This window comes from Alexandromys fortis, unplaced genomic scaffold (assembly GCF_014885135.2).
Source record: "Alexandromys fortis isolate MF-2015 unplaced genomic scaffold, M_Fortis_MF-2015_v1.1 scaffold_174, whole genome shotgun sequence".
Taxonomy (NCBI): Eukaryota; Metazoa; Chordata; class Mammalia; order Rodentia; family Cricetidae; genus Alexandromys; species Alexandromys fortis.
The window spans coordinates 1,522,874-1,542,692 of record NW_026068063.1 but is presented as its reverse complement, the minus strand read 5'-3'; the positions used below and the strand labels follow the sequence as shown (position 1 = coordinate 1,542,692).

Genomic DNA, 19,819 nt, shown 5'->3' with positions numbered 1-19,819 from the left:
GAAAGCTAGTTCCAGATTTTTATGGTGATATTAAATCAGGCAGAAAAGAATTTATGATATTTTCCCAGAGCAAGAAACTTATAATGAAGCATGCTTGCATGAAAAGAAGAGGAACTGTTGAGTCCTGTAAGAACTAGCATTTACATGATCCCAAACCTTAGGCCCACATAAATGCAGGAATAATTCCTTCCTCTTACCATTGGTAAGCATTAAGCAAGGTCTTATAGTAAAATACCCACTAGTACAATTTCAAAGAAAGTTTTGAGAATGTGCCTTTTCCTACCCTGCCTTTGTAGAAATAGACACTTCATGAGTTTCATAACAGTCCTGTGACTAGGTAAAGAGCAACACCTTCTGCTATTAGCATTTTGAGGCACAGCTTTTTAAAGCAAACAGTAACCAAATCTGTGTGTCTTGAATGTGTTATATGATGTTCATGTAACTATTTTACTGTAAGGTAGCACCCAGCCTTATGTCTTCTGACCTTCAACAGATTCCTGAAAGTGCAAAGAGGATCAACCACATATGCTTCATAGCTTTTATTGTCCACATATATCTATGATAGAGTTTAATTTATAAATTAGTCACAGTAAGAAGTGAAAAACAATGACTCAAAGTGGTATGGTGCAATAAAAGTGACATGAATGTGGTCTCTCAAGCGATCTTATTGTGCCTTTATATTTTCCACTTAAAAGAGACACTTCACAAGTTCACAAATTCTCTTTGGCATATCCAAATTGTCAATCAGCAATACTACACTTTGACTTTAGGGACATTATTACATAAAATAAAGTTTATTTTATACACATGTATTGAGGTTTATTTTGGGGGCAAGCCCATTAAACCTCTCAGTGTTCAGAAAGATTCGCTATAGCAAGCAAAAAACCTGACTAATTAGATCTGAGGGTAAACAAAATAAATTAACTCACATAAATTTTTTCATCATATCCTGTTTATTCTTTCTATGCTCTCTCCAGTGCTTCCTTGATCTTCCTTACTGTTCCTCTTCTCTTTTCCTCCTTGTTCTACCCTTCCCACATGGTTTCTAGTTTATATACACATACATAGTCAGCAATTCCAAAGGTGATAACAATAGTACCAAGCATGCATTTCACAGAATCAAAAAATCTGGTTGGACTTGGCCATGAGGTGGCTTGCCTTTCAGAGGGGCAATGGCTGTGAAACTAATTAAGAATCAATACAAAATTCTAAGAAGTTGTTTTCATGGACTGACTGTATTTCTTAAGTGTGACTAGTTAAGCTAGGAGTTTGTGATTAATTGTAGAAAACACACAGTGCTGTTGCCCTTCTGCTTCCTTCCTTTTCCGGGGAGCATCGTGCTAGTAAGCAGTAGTAACCCTCGGGCCTGGGAGGAAGGCAAAAAGTGCTTGATTTGCATCAGTCTAGCTAGCTGAATTAAAGAGAATTTCTTTGGAGACTTTGCTTCCAGCTCCAGCAGGGTACCTGCCAGCCCCAGGAGAGAATTTCTTTATCTGGGGCTGGTTTAACAACTCAAGCCTTTTTCCTGTATCTCTAGGGGTAAAGGCATAAACAGTTAATTTCCTGGACTATGATTTTATGCTGATTGAAGCCAAGGTAAAGAGTAAATACAGAGTATTAATAGCTTCTTAGGATAGAGCAAAAGGCCAAAAGTTTATACCTTCCTGAGTCTGCTGCTAGAGCAGACATATTGTCTCTCTGCCCAATGCCCCCTGCTTAGGGCTCCTTTCTTGTCAATGAGTCCTGTCAATAAGAATAGTTGTGGGGGATTGGCCTTATGTATATTTGACTATGAAAACAAAGGTTTGGCTGAATGAATGCTTAAAGGTATCCAGTTGCCAGTACAGGAAAAGTCAGGTTTAAAGAATGATTTATACACTGCTGGGATATTTTGGGATGAATCCCATTATGGAAGGGAGAAACCTCATGATTTCACAAGATTTCTACAGAATTGGCAGTGACAATCCAAAAGACAGGTGTTCCGGAAGCTTTGCAAGTTGACTTACCCATATGGAGTATTACTCCTACAAATTTGTTGAGTAGATCTGTCAGCTGTACATTTACTATATGATACTTGTGGACTTTCCTCGCACAGGCGCCACAACAACAGTATGCTAAGAGGACTACTAAGTGATTAGTAGTTATGTCTTATTATACAATTGTATATAGAATATCTACAGCATGGATACGTTAAACAAAGAAATGGCTTAGGTCCCAGACAGAACAAAGTAGGGTAGTATGAGATTTCATCACAATACTCAGAAAACACATAATTTAACTTACAAATTTCTTATTGATGTATTTTTTATTTAATATTTCTAGTTGATCTTGGCTAACTAACACCCTGGAAACTGAAATGGCAGATAAGAAAACTATTGCAAATCTTGCTGATATTGCTTCTGACACTTGAAGCATATAGTTAAAAACTGTATAGTTTGTGTGTGTGTGTGTGTGTTTGTCCAGATTTACTTGTGTGTGTGTGTGTGTGTTTGTCCAGATTTACTTAATAAATGCTTTGAGGCCAGTTCCCAAACAATCTCTTCCAGACTGATTATTTTCCCACCCTGAAATATATCAGACAATTGGAAAGCAGGTAAGGTTCAAGACTAACAGAGTACCACTGAAAGAATATCTTTCTTACAAAGGAGGAAATCCTCAAGGGCTCACAAAAGAAAAAATAGAGGGTTTTTTTGTTTGTTTGTTTATTTGTTTGTTTTGCTTTGCTTTTCTTTGCTTTGTTTTCTTTTGTTTTTCCAGACAGGGTTTCTCTGTGTAGCTTTGAAGCCTGTCTTGGCACTCGCTCTATAGACCAGGCTGAACTCAAACTCACAAAGATCTGCCTGCCTCTGCCTCCCAAGTGCAGGAAGTAAAGGCATGCACCACCATTGCCTGGCAAAAATACAGTTTTTATGTAACATGTTTTAGCTATATGGGCCTGCTCCCCAGTATTGTTTATTAACTGAGAGCAACAGCAGACTGGTACAGACACTTCCAGCTTCAGGTGCTGGGTGGTCTGTTCTTTGATGATTTAATAATGCAGCTGCTGAATGGCCATCATATTTTATTTAATAGAGAACAGAGTACCAGGAATTATCAAAAACACCGCCCTTACGTTTCACTTCAGTTGAAATTCAAGCTCCTCCTCAGCATTGGACAGCACCAGTCTTGTTAATGCAGTGTTCATCCCAGGGCCAACAAAGTGGAATTTCACTGAGACCTAACTGGAAAATCCCATCTAGCCTTTCAGAGAAAATGGCTACAACTACTTTTCATTCTGTTTGTCTTTATGGCTTTCAGCTTCCATTTCTTATACATCTTTTCCCTTCTGTTTTCCATGTTCTCTTCAATTCTGTCTAGAGTACCCTGTGTCCTCAGTAAGCCAGAATTGGCTGACTCAGTGCCTGTAATCATACCAGCTATGCCAGGATTTGGCATGTGCATGTCCAGAGAGAACTCTCAGGGACAACACAGCATTGTTTCTTCTCATGCTGGACTGTAAACAGCTGTTCACTCTGAACTTGTTGACTCTATTAATGAATTAGACACAGGGAAAACATTCTGCTGATGTCAAAAATTAGTTGATATTCATCAAAAGTACTAGACTACCTAAGGAAGTGGTTTCTTTCTAAACAGAAAAGATCAGGGGTGGTGTAAGGAAGAGCAGTTGCGGAGGTCAGTGCCACAGAGCTGATGTTGAACTTCCTTGATTTTAAATATCAGAATGCCTATTGTCCCAGAATTTGGACAGAGATTTGACATAATGGAGAGAACTATTTAACGTTCACCCACATAATTTTAATAGAAAGAAATGGGTTATAAACAGTCTCTTTCCCTAGCTCAGTAATTGTGTAGGGAGGATTAAGCAGTCTGTTGCTGGAAATCATTTATATCATCAGAACTTGATTTGTAACAGGATCACACTATGTAGAGCAGGCTGCAATCCTCCAGCCTCAGTATCTCAAGCATGCACTACCATGCCCAGTTAAAACTTGGTTCTGACATCAAAAGCTTTGGTGTTTTGCGTCTTGGTGAGAATGTCTGGGAGCACTCGTAGGCCTAGACCTTGTAGCCTTACTCTGCTTCTGCTTCCCACTGTTCATCAGTGTCAGAGCCTGGATTTGATTTATCCTGTTTTATTCCCTTGGGATTGAGGTATAGATTAACACACTAATCTAGTAAACTAATCCCCACTATTATGCTAATAGTAAGTAGGTAGAAAACCCATTTGAGGTAACTTGTGCATTTTAAGTGAAGTGGCTGAGAAAAGCACTAGCTTTTCCTTTCCAGCCCATTAGTGACTCTTACAGTAGGAACTTGAAGCTGGTAGATAACTGGGGGCTCCCAGCCTTGTGGTGCCATCTGACTACTGCTTAACATTTCTGTACCACATTGGGCTCAGCCTGAATAAATTTTCATACACATTTCTGTTTCTTTTCTTCATTATTTCAATTTTCATGATACCTCCCCTAAAAACAGCTATGAGATTTAACATTTTGCTGGGGGAGGGGACTATTTTGACACAGAAATTAGAAATTTGGGCTTATTTGTCTTTATTTTTAAGTATTTGGATTAAGCATAGTAAACTTGTGAAACTCATATAATTAATGGAGAGCAGAAACAACCTAAACTATGAAATCACGATATAGAAGCTTAAGTTATTTTTGACCTGATTTCCTCAAACTAAGAATGAGTAAACAGAAGGGAGACTACACAGATCCTTTACTATACTTGTCCACTTAACTGACTTTCTCATGAACAGAGTTGATTGCTTATTAATGGGGGGGGGATGTTTCTTTCTTTGTTTGTTTTAAGATGTATATGGGCATGAATTACATGTTTGCTTAGTGAATTATCTTTTAGAGACTTGATGCTCTTGGAGCAGAGTGTCAGGTAAGCCATTTGTATAAGGTTGAGAAGGAAGAAGAGAAGTCTAGAGAGGTGACTCGGCAGTTAAGAGCAGTGCCTGTTCTAACAAGGACCCGGGTTCACTTTCCAGCACTCACGTGGCAGCTCATTACTACTTAGAACTCCAGTTTCAGAAGGTCTGACACCTCCATACGAACATACAGCAGGCAAAACACAAAAGCACGTGAAATTAAGATAAATTTTTTTAAAAATAAGAAGAGAGCATCTCCCCTAAAATGAAAATTATCTATGCCAAAGCTCTGTATAGCCAATGTACAAAATGACAAATTATTGTTAGTGGGATTTTGTTTGTTCTTCTAATCCAGATATGAACCTCCAAGTGGGATAACATTTAATCTTACTCTCAGTGAAGCACAAATTCATTGTTAGTGCAGTGTCTCACAGTAAATCCATAAGTGTGGATTAGGTTCTGTTTCCCAAAAGCTTCTTTAGAGACCTCAGCAAGCTGATGAAACGTGGAAAGAAGACAGAGATTCCTAGAACTAAACCAACCCTTGGGCATTCTGATGCACCATATATCCCCCACTAACACCTGATTCTTTGTAGGTGACCCTGCCACCCATGAGAAACTGGCTCCTTGCTGTCTTTTTCACTTCCAAGGTTTTTCTGTCATGGAGGAGGAAATCAATATTCTGATGTCATGGTTTAGACATTGTGTTTTCCAGGGAGAGTTTTCTTTGACCTTAGTATTACTGAGGTAATGTAAAGTAGTACTTTTCTGACCCAAAGTCATGTTTTTGTGATATGATACAAATGAGGAAGAATATGAAAATCTAGTATGTTCTTCAGTTTTACAAGTTTTTTTCTTCTACATAAATCATTAGTCAAATAAGCAAAGTACTTCTGTCTTTTAAACTGTCTAACAAGAGGTTAGGGAGATAGCTGAATGGTAGTGTTTGCCTCAACTAAAATGTGAAGTAGTACTTTTCAAGTATAAGGCCCTCGATTCGCTCCCCACCATCGTAAGGAAGGAAGGAAGAAAAGTAAATCAGCTCTCGAGTGATGTGTTAATTCTTACCCATAATCCTAGCTTCAGGGGGCTGAAGCAGAAGGAGTTGGCCAGTCTGGGCTACTCAGCAAGACCCTAAGTCTAAAAGTAGAAAAACTGTTTACCACCAGAAGATGGTCATAACATTTATTCTTCCTGTTCCAAATCAAAAAGTAAGTTTTTTAAAGGCTGATAATAAGAATTTTGAAAGCCCAGTTTAAACTGAAAACTACATGTACTGTTCCACTGTCATAAAAACCCATGAGAAATATGCTAAGTCAATATACACAAAGAAAGTTCTGCTTACGATGAGATACAGAAAATATTGCTTTATGACTTGATCAGCACAAATTCTCAGGCATTACTATTTATGGAACTTTTATAGAAGAGCCAGCATACAAAATGCCAAAAGGGACTTGTATTCTTCTAGAGAGTAACCCTGTTTTGTCTTCTTAAATATGCATATATAGCTTATTTTAAAGGTAGTTATAGTCTGTATAGAAAATACTGGCCTAGAGGAGTCAAGGACACCACAAGAATAAAGCCCACAAAATCAACTAAACAGGGCTCATAGGGGCCCAGAGAGACTGGAAAGACAATCAGGAAGCCTCCATGGGTCTGACCTAGGTCTTTTGTATATATGTTATGGTTGTGTGGCTTGCTGTTCTCGTAGGACTCCTAACAGTAGGAACGAGGGCTGTCTCTGACTCTTTGGCCTGTTTTGGGAACCCTTTTCCTCCTACCTGGTTGCCTCATCCAGCCTTGATAAGAGGGCATATGCCTAGTCTTATTGTAACTTGTTAGGCCATGTTCTGTTGATATTCCTGGGAGGTCTGCTCTTTTCTGAAGGGAATGGCTTAAAATAACTTTATCTAAAAACTGTAAAAAATGGTAAAGACATAGACAGGTGATTAAGGCCTCCTTTGTTTGTTAACTTAGTCTTATATAGCCTGGGCTTCCCTTGAGCTCATAATTCTCCTGCCTCAATTTCCCAAATTCTGAAATTATAGGCATGTACCCATGCCCAAACAAAGGCATTTTTAATGCTTAAAGTAGCATGAAGTGTTATGGAAAGACTTCAGTTGGTAAAGTGCTTGTTGTTCAAGCTTGATGACCTGAACTTGATCCCCAGAACCCACATAAAAGAAAAGCCAGGTGTAATGACACACACTTTTAATCTCAGCCCTGGGAAAGTATGGATGGATGGATTCCTGGAACTCCCTGACCAGCTAGCCTGCACTGGTCAGGAAACTCCAGGTCCCACTGAGAGATCCTGTCTCAAAAAAATAAAGATGACTGCTCCAGAGGAACTAAACCCAAAGTTGAACCTTTGCCTCCCCATATGTGTGCATGCACACATACACACACATAAATGCACCCCCATGAACACTTACACACCTACACAAACACACACACACAAAGGAGGCATACAGAGTGAGGCTAATTTATCCTACTAATAAGCCTCTATAATAACACTAACCAAATCAAAAGAATCCCAGAGGTTGTCAAACCAGGATTAATGGCACAGCAATCAGTAGGAGTTATTGCCAGCTTAGTGAGACTTGACAACACATTTTCTTTTTTGTGAGCAGAGCAATTCACTCCACTGTCTCCAGAGACTTTCAAAAGCAGCTAAAACTCCGTTTAGTCAAAATCAACACTAATAGCTTTCTACCCTCTTAACTATAAGAACCCACAGCTGTGAGATTTTCATTTACTGAAGCCATCAGCATATCTAATTGGTTCTAAGTCCCAAAATTGATTTGTAAGTACCCATTTATTTTTATCCCCACTGGCCACACCCTGGTCTCCCACGTGGATTCATCTTTCTTCTTACCCTCGACCAGTCTATTCAGCAGCAGCAACCAGAGAAGTTATTTTCAAACACAGTTCATACCACATGACTGTTTCTAGAAACCCTTCAGTGCCTTTTTTTTACTATCAGAACAAAGCCCTGTATGTGTAAATAGCTTCTGCTTGCCTCTAAGTTGTACAGTTTTCTTCCACTTATAGAAGTTTCTTTCCCACTTCTAGACCTTGCACTGAACAATCTCTGTCTCATTACACAGTGAGACCCCCCATTGCCCCTTCAGACTTCAGCTTATTCCTCACTTCCTAAAAGGGGCTTCTGTTTGTCACCTTACTAAGTCATTCCTGGATTCTGAGTCTTTATTTTTATTTCCTTTCTAATGTGTATTACAATTTATTAACTTATTGGGTGTTGGTAATTATTTATTTACTTTTCCCTTAGAATTTGAGTAGCTTCAATGAGGTCAGTAACTTTTTCTGTCTCATCTTTGTCTTCCTAATGACTAGTAGACTGATTGGCACACAGTAAACACACTGCAAATTTTTAATGATAAATTAATAACTGAAAAATTGTAAGTACTACTAATTCTAACCCCATCACAAAGAATCTTGGGCATACTCTTTCACAGCTCCACAGATAATATCTTTTTGCCAACTCTTACTGCTTATGCCCCAGGAATAAGTGAAAACATGCATTCCGGCATCCAGCAAGCATCAGTAAGTGCTTATTAAATGATGTATTTGAGTTGCAGAGTTAAGTACTGCCAGGGATATAACTAAGAAAGAAATAAGGACTTACCGTTTAGTGCTTTTAATAGACTCATTCATAGCTAGCAATAATTCAAAGTAAAGTACGATGTTAAACATATAAAAAAAAAGAGTTAAGGGACACAGAAGGAGTGTGAGAAATTGACAACCTTTCTATGGTTACTGTTACTTCAAATTATGACAATCCAGTATAATCATAGCTCTTCTACCTCATGAAACCTCACCACCTGCCTGAGGACCTCACTGGTTCAGAGGAGTTCATTCTAGAGCAATGATGCATTTGTAGAGCAGAAAAGCCCTAGAAAGAAAAAAAGCATTAAATTCCTATGCAAATTGACTATTCCCAAAAATGCTCTTTTACTTATTTCTAAGAGGATGTAGCTTTAGTAGACTTTACTTCTAGTTCCAGTTTGTTGGGCTCTTACATATATACATCAGATTGTAAACAGCAGCCCAATGGAACTAGAAAACATTTTGAACTCAGCTTCCAAGAAAAAGTTGTGAAAAATTATATGGCTCAGTTCAGAGTATTTGCCCAGCACAAAGCCCTGGGTTGGATCTCCAGCACTACATAAAATTTGTACACACCTGTAATACCAGCATTTAAAAGGTGGAGGCGTGAAGAAGATCAAGAGCTCAAGCTTATGGGCAGTGGTGGTGCACACCTTTAATCCCAGCACTCAGGAGGCAGATGCAGGTGGATCTCTGTAAATTTGAGGCCAGCCTGGTCTAGAGAGCGAGTTCCAGGACATTGAGAGCTGTTACACAATAAAACCCTGTCTCAAAACACAAAATAAAAAGAATTCAAGCACATCCTTGGCTAAATAACAAGTTTGAGGCAAACCTGAGCTACATGAGACTCTTTCAAGGGAGGGAGGGAAAAAACATGTATGCATGCATGCATGCATACATACATACGTATGGGGAAAATACATAGTAGTACTGTCTGATTAAGGTTAATAGAAAGGATTATTGCACAAACACATGGATTATTTTTGCTGAGAATGGATAATAATGAGCAGACCTTTAAGGTAGCACAGCTAAAATTCAATTTCTTAAATTGAAAATTAAGGATTAAGTTGTCAATCTGTTCTCAGCATTTGAGTCATATTTACATTCATTTCATAATCTTCAGCATGGCAACAGAAATATCTGCAAGTTCAAGGCTGCACTGAGAAGTGAAGTGGAAAATTCATCTGGAAGTTTTCGTGTTGCTCTTCCTGATACCCATCTGCTTAGTGTCCCTCATTAGTGAGAATTTATGGAACTTCTACAGTAAAAGCTGGCCAGCCACTAGAGAAACTAGAGATACCTGTGGTCTAAAGCAGTTACCTTCTAATAAAGGGGAGTCCGACAAGCAACCAACAGTAAATCATAGCATAATGTGTCGCAGGAACCTAGGCAAAGAAGAAATGCTTTTTAGAAAGGGTAGCATTCAAATTCTGCCTTGAAAAATGATTTGGATTCCATTGGAGAAATTAGGCCTTTGTAAGCATTAATATATATATATTGGCAGAACAGAAGTAGGGAGGAGTGTGAAGGAAGATATGCTGTGTCTTTGGGGGGTTGGAGTAACTGTAATGAGAAAACAATAAACCTGGTCATAAAGAATGGCAAATATTATCCCTAAGAAGAAAGCCTTGAATGGCATCTTTGAGACTTTACAGAGGACCTTTATCACTATTCGCGGAGAAGAAACTGGTCAGTAAGCTCTGGTAATGAGAAAGACAGCTCTGACAAGCAACACATAGAAGGTAGGCTGAAAAGGGAGAGACTGCAGGGTGGGATTCTAGTTAGGGGGCTACACTAGAATTCTAATTAGGTAAGAAATGCTAAGACTTGTAGCCTGAGGGTGGTGAACAGAGTATATGTCAGACGTTTCAGAAATACTCCTAAATATTTAGGAGATAAACCGAAGGTAAAGATGAAGGGATCAAAAATGACTCCAGAACATATGGGAATGATGGAGGATGGTATTGCCCCTAACCAACATAGAACTTTCTAGATGATGGGCCAGCTATTATCATCAGTCCAGGAGGAAGAACATGCCCCTGAGGAGGACATGAGTCCCATTTGGGACACAGTCAGAATGGACTGCTTCCAAGGAAAGGTACACAGGCTGTATTTAGAGATGGAGATGTGACTTTGGAAGATGGGCTGAATGGAACATTCATGGTGTGATGTCAGTAAATCAGTAGAGACAAAGAAGTAAACAGTAACCCCAGGTTGAGGTGGGATTGCCCTCTGTATGCTGTGAATATGTTTTATTGCCGTTAGTTAATAAAGAAGCTGCTTTCGGCCAATGGATTAACAGAATAGAACTAGGTGGGGAAAACTAAACTGAATGTTCATTGCAGCAATATTCACAGTACTCAAGGAATGGAAGCAGCCTAGGTGTTCATCAGCTGACAGATGGGTCAGGAAATTGTGGTCCATATACACATGATGAAGCATCATCCTTTGCAGCTCATAGATGAAACTGGAGATTGTTAAATAGAAAAGCCAAGCTCAATGTAATGGGCATAGAAAATTGTCAATGACTAGTAGTCCAACTTAGAAGGATATAGTTTGGTGAAGCTTTATTTGTACAAACAAGATATCACTACATTTCCCTTTTATCTAAAAGTTATAAAGGTTAAAACATACAAGAAAAACTATACAATAAGTACAGTATATGCAGGCAATGAATACATTGACAATGTCTTGTCCATTAATAATTGATAAATTCAAAGAAAATACTCCATATCTATTCCTATCTTGGCGAGTCCAAAAGTTGTACCTAATTCACTTTCTATTCTAACTTACATTATCAAAACTATCCTTTTATGTCTCTTAACTTTATACACATTTCTTCAGTGAATTTCTTTTCTGTATCTCATAACAAGGAAAACTATAAAGTTCAACTCCATCAGAGACCCGAGAAGGAAATAATACTACCTGAGTAAACATATATTGCTCTTGCAGAGGACCTGAGTTTAAATCCTAGCAGCTCACACCTGTTACTCCAGTCCCAGAGGATCCAATGGCCTCTGCTGACCTCCTTCATGACACCAAATATGCATGTAGTGCACAGACATTCACTCAGATGTGACATCCATGCACACAAAATAAATAATTTTTAAATAGAGAACAAAGGCTTCCAAAATTTTTTATAAAATAAGTATTGTTCTGATACCAAAACAAGGTAAAAGCATAATTTAAAAAGAGAAAATTACAGAGCAGTTTCTGTGTTGAAATACGAGCGGCGGGGCTGCGTCCCCAGCACCCCAGCCGCCTGCTAGCTTATGCCCGACATAACAACACACAAACTGTATTCATTTAAAGACTGCTTGCCCCATTTCTATCTAGCCTCTTCTAGGCTAATTCTCACATATTAATTTAGCCCATTTCTAATAATGTGTGTAAGCACCCCAAGGTGCGCTTACCGGGAAGATTCTAGCCTACGTCCATCCTGGGTCGGAGTTGCTTGGGAGAGCAGAGCCTGGCGTCTCTGCTCCAGAGAGCAGAGCTGTCGAGTCTGACTGAGGAGTCTTACCTCACTTCCTCTTCCTCCTGTTTACTCCTCCCACCTATGTTTTAACCTATCAGGGCAAGCAGTTTCTTTATTTAATTAACCAATGAAATCAACAGATTGATATATGACACTCCCACATCATTTCTGTAGTGAGCATACATGTAAAAATTCTCAATAAAATACAAACCAAATTCTGGATCACATCAAAAAGTCATTTATCATAACCAAGTTGACCTTTGCCATATGTAAATAAGTAAATGAAATTTGTCACATAAATGGACTCAAAGACTCCAATAGATACAGAAAATGTCTTTGACAAACTCTAACGTCCCTGCATGATAAAAAGTCATGTAGATGCTAGGGATGGAGGAAGCATGCCTCAACATAATAAAGGGTATCTATAGTAAGCCTTTAGCCACCATCATGCTAAATGGAGTAAAACTCAAAGCAAATCCGGCTAAGATCAGAAACAAGGTAAGAGTCTCTACTCTTTCCACTTCTCCAAAATATATTACTTGAAGTCTTGGAGCAATAGAATGAGAAGGGAATAAAATGGATACAAATAGAAGTCAAAGTATCTCTTTTGAAGATAATAGGATTCTATACATGAGTCTAAAGAATATACACACACATAAAAGCAAAACTTGAGTTTATAAATACATTGAGCAAGTTTCAAGATACAAAATTAACTCATAAAAGTCAGTAGTTTTCCTCTCTCTGTACCAATAACAAATGTACTGAAAACAAAATCAGGGCTACAGTTCCAGTCACACAGTAACTACAAAAATAATAAATCAGTTTGAATAAATCTAACCAAGGAATTAAAAGACCTCTGCGATGAAAACTTGAAAACACTAGAGAAAGAAATGGAGAAAGATACTGGGAGATGGAAAGACCCCCATGCTCATGTATCAGAAGAGCTAATCTTGTGGGGAAAGCAATTGACAGATTTATGCCATCCCAATAAAAATTCCAAGGTCCTTCCTCACAAATTGAGGGGGAAAAAATCTCATAATTTGTATGGAAACACAAAAGATCAAGGACAGCCAAAGCGGTACTGAGCAAAAATAGTTCTACAGAATGTATCACCATACATGATTTTAGTTATGCTCCAGGGCTGTAGTAATAAAAATGCAGTGTGGTACCAGCACACACAAACACACACACATAGATCAGTGGAACCGAATAAGGGGCCCAAGTATAATTCCACACAACTACAGCTACCTGATTCTTTACCAAAATACTAAAGACATACATTGGAGGAAAGACAGAATTTTTAACAAACAATGCTAGGAAAAATGGATTTCAGCATTCAGAAAAATGAAACTAAATAAACTCCCTACAAAACTGAATTCTAAATGAATCAATGACCTCAACATAAGACCTGATACCCTGAAACTCCTAGCAAAAAAGTAGGGAATATGTTCAATATCTATGTGTATATGCCAGCAAAAAGTAACTTCTGGGGGAAGAAAAAAAAAAACAAGCACTGAATCTGCCTGTCTAAAAGGTAGTGTAAGGTTCTTTGCTGCTCAGGAATACAATGGTGGCTTAGCTAATCTGTTATCTGGGTTTCTGTCCTGCCTGGTTTCTTTCCTCCCACCAGGTCCCACAGTCATTTAGCCCCAAAGAAATCACACAGAGGTCTATATTAATGATAAACTGGCCCATAACTCTTAAAACTTGTATTAACCCATTATTCTTACCTATGTTAGCCACATGGCTTGGTACCTTTTTCAGAGAGGCAATCACATCTTTCTTCTTCTGTGATTGTGACAGGACTGGGGAGGAATGGGCTTCCTCCTTCCCAGAATTCTATTCTCATTGACCCGCCTCAACTTCCTATCTGGTTGTCCTACCTATACTTACTGCCTGGCTACTGGCCAATCAGCATTTTGTTTGTTTGTTTGTTTGTTTTTTGTTTGTTTGTTTTTCGAGACAGGGTTTCTCTGTGGCTTTGGAGCCTGTCCTGGAACTAGCTCTGTAGACCAGGCTGGTCTCGAACTCACAGAGATCCTCCTGCCTCTGCCTCCCAAGTACTGGGATTAAAGGCATGCGCCACCATCGCCCAGCTTTCAGCATTTATTAAAAACATAATTGACAGAATACAGACAATTATCTCGTACCACTAATCAAAGAAAATCTTTCTGAACTGGACTGGAGAGATGGCTCAGAAGTTAAGAGCACTGGCTGCTCTTCCAGAAGTCCTGAGTTCAATTCCCAGCAACCACATGGTGGCTCACAGCCATCTATGAGATCTGGTGCCCTCTTCTGATGGGCAGGCATACGTGCAGGCAGAACATTGTATACATAATAAATAAATAAATTTAAAAAATCTTTCTGAACTTAGATGAAATTCTTTTAAATTCTCACAGTGTATTTCTGAAGCTCAGGAGCTACAAAACATACTGAAGGAAAATGACACCTTTGTCTTCATACAGCTGACAGAAAATGAGGCAAGCAAAGGCATGGGAGTTCTTGGCAAAAGCGCTGATTCCTTCATGTCCTAAACAATGATTGCCTGGTGACATATGAATGTCTCTTACCAAAAATAGTACTTTACCATACCATCCTGTGAATGACTATTTTCTAAGCACAAAAAAAAAAAAGAGGGAAAAAAACGCACTGAAGAGGAACAGTAATTTAAAGCAGCTTCCCTCTTTCCCGCTAATGCATGTTGGGCTATGGTGGAGAATCTGTTGGTGCTGCCCCCTTTGTGTTAGCTGTCTTGTAGATTTGAAAATGACTTCGTGTTTGCTGGAATAAGTGGCAGTTGTTAGACACAGGGAGCCTTTTGTATTGATTGGTTAATAGTGATAGAAATGGCCACTGTCACAAAGCAAAAGAGCTCCTCTTCTGATCCCATGATGGAGTCTGAGCAGTTTTTCTGTAAGGTATGATTTTAGCTTTTCCAGAGAGCTACGTCTGAAGGTAGTGTTTTAGCTAATACTTATTTCACCGACATTGAGATCTCAAGTCCATTCTCACTCCTGCTCTTTCTCTGTCTGTCCATCCCTCTATTGTCTATCATTCAACCACACTTCACACTAAAGATACTGGTAACTTCTAAAATAAACATTAAAATCAGGAATTTTTCCCACAAAAAGTTTATTTTTCTTTTTTTGTTTGTTTGGGTTTTTTTTTTTTTTGGTCTATGTGTTTCTATTTTGTTTTTTTGTTTTGTTTTGTTTTGTTTTTTTGCGGCAGGGTTTCTCTGTGTAACAGGCCTGTCTGTCCTGTAACTCACTTTGCATAGTAGGCTGACCTCACACTCACTGAGATCTGCCTGCCTCTGCCACCCAAGGAATTAAAGGCGTGCGCCACCATTTCACAGTGAGATTTACTTTTCATTCACATGAAATCCAGAGGTACTGCATGGTTGGAAGAGGTCTGTTCTACACAGTCTGGAGGGCAGGAGGGAGCTAGTCTAATGGAGACTGCCATCTTTTAACACAGTGTTTCTGGGGTTTGATGTTATTAGCTGGCAGGCTGGAGAAGACAGATAAAGTGCAGGAGCAGATTTTTCTGGGCCAAGTCTGAGGTAATGAATACCATTTCTCCCCACATTTCATTAAACATAACTCAGTCACTACCCAACCCTCACTCCCTGTTGAATGCAAGGCCATTTCCCAAGAACAAGCCTTGACTGGAAGGAAAGCATCACCTTGTAGGTGGTAGCCAGCTCTGCATAGTCTTATCTCACTAGGTCTCCCTAAGTAATTCTCCTTATTTGCCTCTATAATATACAGGCATTCCACAGCACAGACATACCGTGTCAACCCGTATTAAGATAGGGACCTCACCAGCTGGCTGTTAGCATGTTAACATCTGATCATCACACAGTGTCAAAGCATCCAAGTCATGTTCTCTGAAACATTAAAGTTTTATCTGTTGAACTTGTCATCACAAAAGCTAAGAAAATTAATATACCTTCACATTACTGACCAAGACTACAATGATGAGCAAACATCCATGCCTGAAATACTTAGATTCACTTGTTAGCATAACCAGTTCTACAAATAAAAATTTCCAGTACTCCCTAGAGTACTAAGTGAAAATCTATTAGAAAAGCAAATATACTGCCATTGTAATCATAAAGCAGTTAAATGGGGATGAGGCAGAGTGATTCTTGCTTTAGAAAGGATTTTTCTCTGAACTCTTACGGCACAAGAAACCAAGTCATCAAATGACAGTAGCTCCTTGTTAAAGTTGTCATGGGTAGGTTTGGTTTGTCTCCAGTAATGTATTCCAAGGGGCTACTGATGTCTACAAGTAAAAACAGAAGAGGATCTCCCCTCACCTACCCCCGCCAGTTCTGGATAACACCTTCTCTGACTTTTGTTAAAGCCTGTGTATTCAGGAAAGAGAAGAAAAGACAGTATGGGTAGGGTGAGACAATCCTCAACTCTGACCAGGGATTGCTTCTCTCTTATCTAAAATCAAATATACAAGGCATCACGGTGGATTGTAACTGTAATCTCAGCAATCAGGAGGCTGCAGAAGGAGGATTACAAATTGGAGGCCAGCTTGGGAGGGGTGGGTATGTGGGTGTGTGTCTGTCTGTCTGCCTAGCTGCCTGTCTGTGTCTCCTGTTGGCTTACAAGAAAGTTTCACAATAGCCCAGAATGGAGTATAACAAAGGTTTATTTATTTGGGAATAAACTCACAGAAAGAGTACCTACCTGCAGTCCTCTGCTTGTGCACTGGGAGTTGGAACCAAATCTAGCAGCCAAGAGATCCACACAGGGTTTTTTCGTCTTCATTAATAGTGCATGGGATCATGCCCAAAGTGGACCAGTATCTTAAAGGCTATTGGCTGAAGGAGTTCCCACAACACCTCCCCCTTTTTTCTAAATAAGAGAGTTCTAAGCCTAATACAAAACAATATACAATAAGAACAAATATCAAGTATTGTCCAGGGTAAAGAGGCAAAAACATACATAAAAATTAGAATTACAGCCAGCATAAACAACATCAAACAAGAAACATATGCTAAATGTTTCCATAGTTATCCTATCTTAAGGAGTCTAAGTCTTATACTTAAAATGGCTTGGCTAAGTCATGAGAGAAAAGTAACTATGTCTACCTAGTCTTCAACCCAATTAAAGACCCGAGAAGGGAAGTTATATAACTTGAGGAAACAGGAAGTGCAATCAAGCAACTTCCAAAAGGTGCAAGAAACGACAGAGACAACCGGCTACCTGAGCAATCACCCAAAGTCTCATTTGCAATGTTGGAGCAACCAATTTTGGCTAAGGCCTAGAGTATCTGACAGACCATTTTCAGAGGCAGGACATTTTGAGAAACTGTCTTACCTTGTCTTAGCAAGGTGTGGCAGTCTTTTTGCTTATATCCTCCTTATCCAGTCTGGACACCATGCATTTTTGTCAGTGGTCAAGGAAGAGGCAGTTCTTTGCCCAGAGGCCAGTTTTGCCAATAAGAAAACAAGCTCCAAATGGAGTGTCTTTGGTGCCCAACATTTTCTTGGAAATAGATCAGGGCTGCCAGGAAAAGTTGTGTCTCATGCCAACAGACTGACAAACTGCCAATATAGGCAATTTGTCTCTGTCAATTCTAGAGTTTTGGAAGTTGCTTACAATACACTTGTTTACTTAGGTAATATTATATCCTTCTGGAGTCTTTAAAGAGTTGAAGACAGATAATTATAGTTTTCCTTAGTTATGATAAAGTATAAATTAGATATAAAACTTTAAACCCAAAAAGATAGGATATATGATAGAGTATTTTCCTTAATTTGTCAAATATAAATAAACTAAATATTGTAACTATAATTTTTCTTTGATAACTGTTTTATATATGTAATTTTACTATGTTCAAGTTAAAACCTTCCTTTTTAGTTAGACAGAAAAGGGGAGATGATATGGAATGTCCTTCTATAAATGTGTTGTTTTATTGCTTAATGAATAAAGCTACTTTGGCCTATGGCAGGGCAGAATATAGCCAGGCTGGAAGAGATATAGAGAGAAATTAGGCAGAGTCAAGGAGATGCCATGTAGCTGCCGAAGGAGAAGGACACATTGGAACCTTACCGGTAGGTTCATCCACAGCCACATGATGATATACATATTAATAGAAATGGGTTAATTTAAGATATAAGAGTTAGTTAATAAGAAGCCTGAGCTAATAGGCCAAACAGTGTTGTAATTAATATAGTTTCCATGTGACTGTTCAGGTCAGGGCGGCCGGGAACAAAAGAGCAGTCTCCGTTTACATCCCCTTCCTTTCTCCTCCCTGTCACTCTCTTCTCTTCCCCTTTCTCCCTCTTATTTTCATCCCCCATCTTCCTCTCTTCCAGCCTTACCTTGGCATGAGTTGTGTTCCACCAAATTCCTGCCATAATAAACTGAACTCATGAGCACGACAAATCCTTCCTCTGTTGAGTTGTTTCTGTCAGGTATTTTCTCATAGTGGTGAAAAGTCGGACATAGAAAGTAGTCATTCTTTCAGTATTGCATTTTGCATTTTGTTATATAAGATAGAAATGAAAAATAGTTACTTTTAGTAAGTCACACTTAATTCTTACTACAGTTCTGAACGCTAGACATTGCTGCCTCACCAAGAGGTTACCTAGCTTGCTTGCCCTTGGTTATAAAGCTTGTGAGTGGTGTGGCAGAACTAGGATTTGAATGGGTTTGTTTCACTTTGAGAGCTGAAAGGCAGCACTGAATGCAGACAGGACAGCTTGCAGGGTGACTTTGAACCCCAGGCAGTCTTACTTACAGTGTGCAAATAATTTGTCCTCACCACTCCCTCTCAACCTATAGTCTTTATCTTAAAGTCTATCTTCACTGCCATAATCTTCCATTAGAGAGAAAGTACGCTTTCTGTTTGGTCATGACTAAAATTACACCTAACAGAGTTCACACTGCTTGATTTGTTAGTTCATAGTTTCCCAAAACGCTAATTAAAAATTGTTGACCTTGGGCTGGAGAGATGGCTCAGCAGTTAAGACTGCTTGCTGCTCTTGCAAAAGGCACAGGTTTGGTTCTCAAATCATATGCAGCAGCTCACAATGACCTTTAACTCCAACAACAGGGACTCTGACACCATCTGGCCTCAGCCTCACAGTGCACATAAGCTCATGTAGGCACACAGACATACATGTAAATAAAGATAAGTACACCTAAATTTGTCAACATAAATGATTAATTGTTTTAATTATATTAGAAATTTAGTGTTTGGAAGGCAGTGGCAGGTGAATCTCTTTAAGTTCAAGGTCAATCTAGTCTATATAGCAAGTTCTCCAAGCCAACAAGAGCTACATAAGAGAGTCCCCGTCTCACAAAAAAATAGTTATTATTTATACTGGTGGGTTCTTGTTCATGTTCCACTGAATGGGGTAAATAACATTTACTCCTATACTTATAAGTATAGTGTTTTTACTATAATCTAGAAATTGTTATTTTGGAAACTATGATATACACATCTGAAGTGTTACTGCTTGATTGCTTAGGAGTAGTTGTATGGAAAACATGGCTTCTATTCCCAACAGAGATTAATAGAAAGCCTGGTTGGGAAACAGGCTTTGAATATCCTTCGAATACCATGCTGAGGATTTTCTTTAGTTTCATTCTGCTGTTATGAAAAACACCATGAACAATAACAACTTAAGGAAGAAAGGATTTATTTCAGCTTCCAGATTACAGTCCATTGTCGAGGGAAGTCCAGGCAGGCACTTGAAGGCAGGCCTGCTTACTGTTGTTCCACACAGTATTACCCCTGACCAAGGAAGTACAACAGAAACCTGGGAAGAATGACGCTGCTTGACTTGAACTCTGGCTTATGCTCAGCGA

General features: G+C 39.0%; 1 protein-coding gene across 8 annotated transcripts in view; it reads left to right on the top strand.

The window, feature by feature from the left end:
* Positions 1–19,819, top strand: part of Tanc2 (tetratricopeptide repeat, ankyrin repeat and coiled-coil containing 2) — a 313,979-nt gene that overhangs the window by 246,863 nt on the left and 47,297 nt on the right. The gene's annotated exons all lie outside the window — the stretch shown is intronic.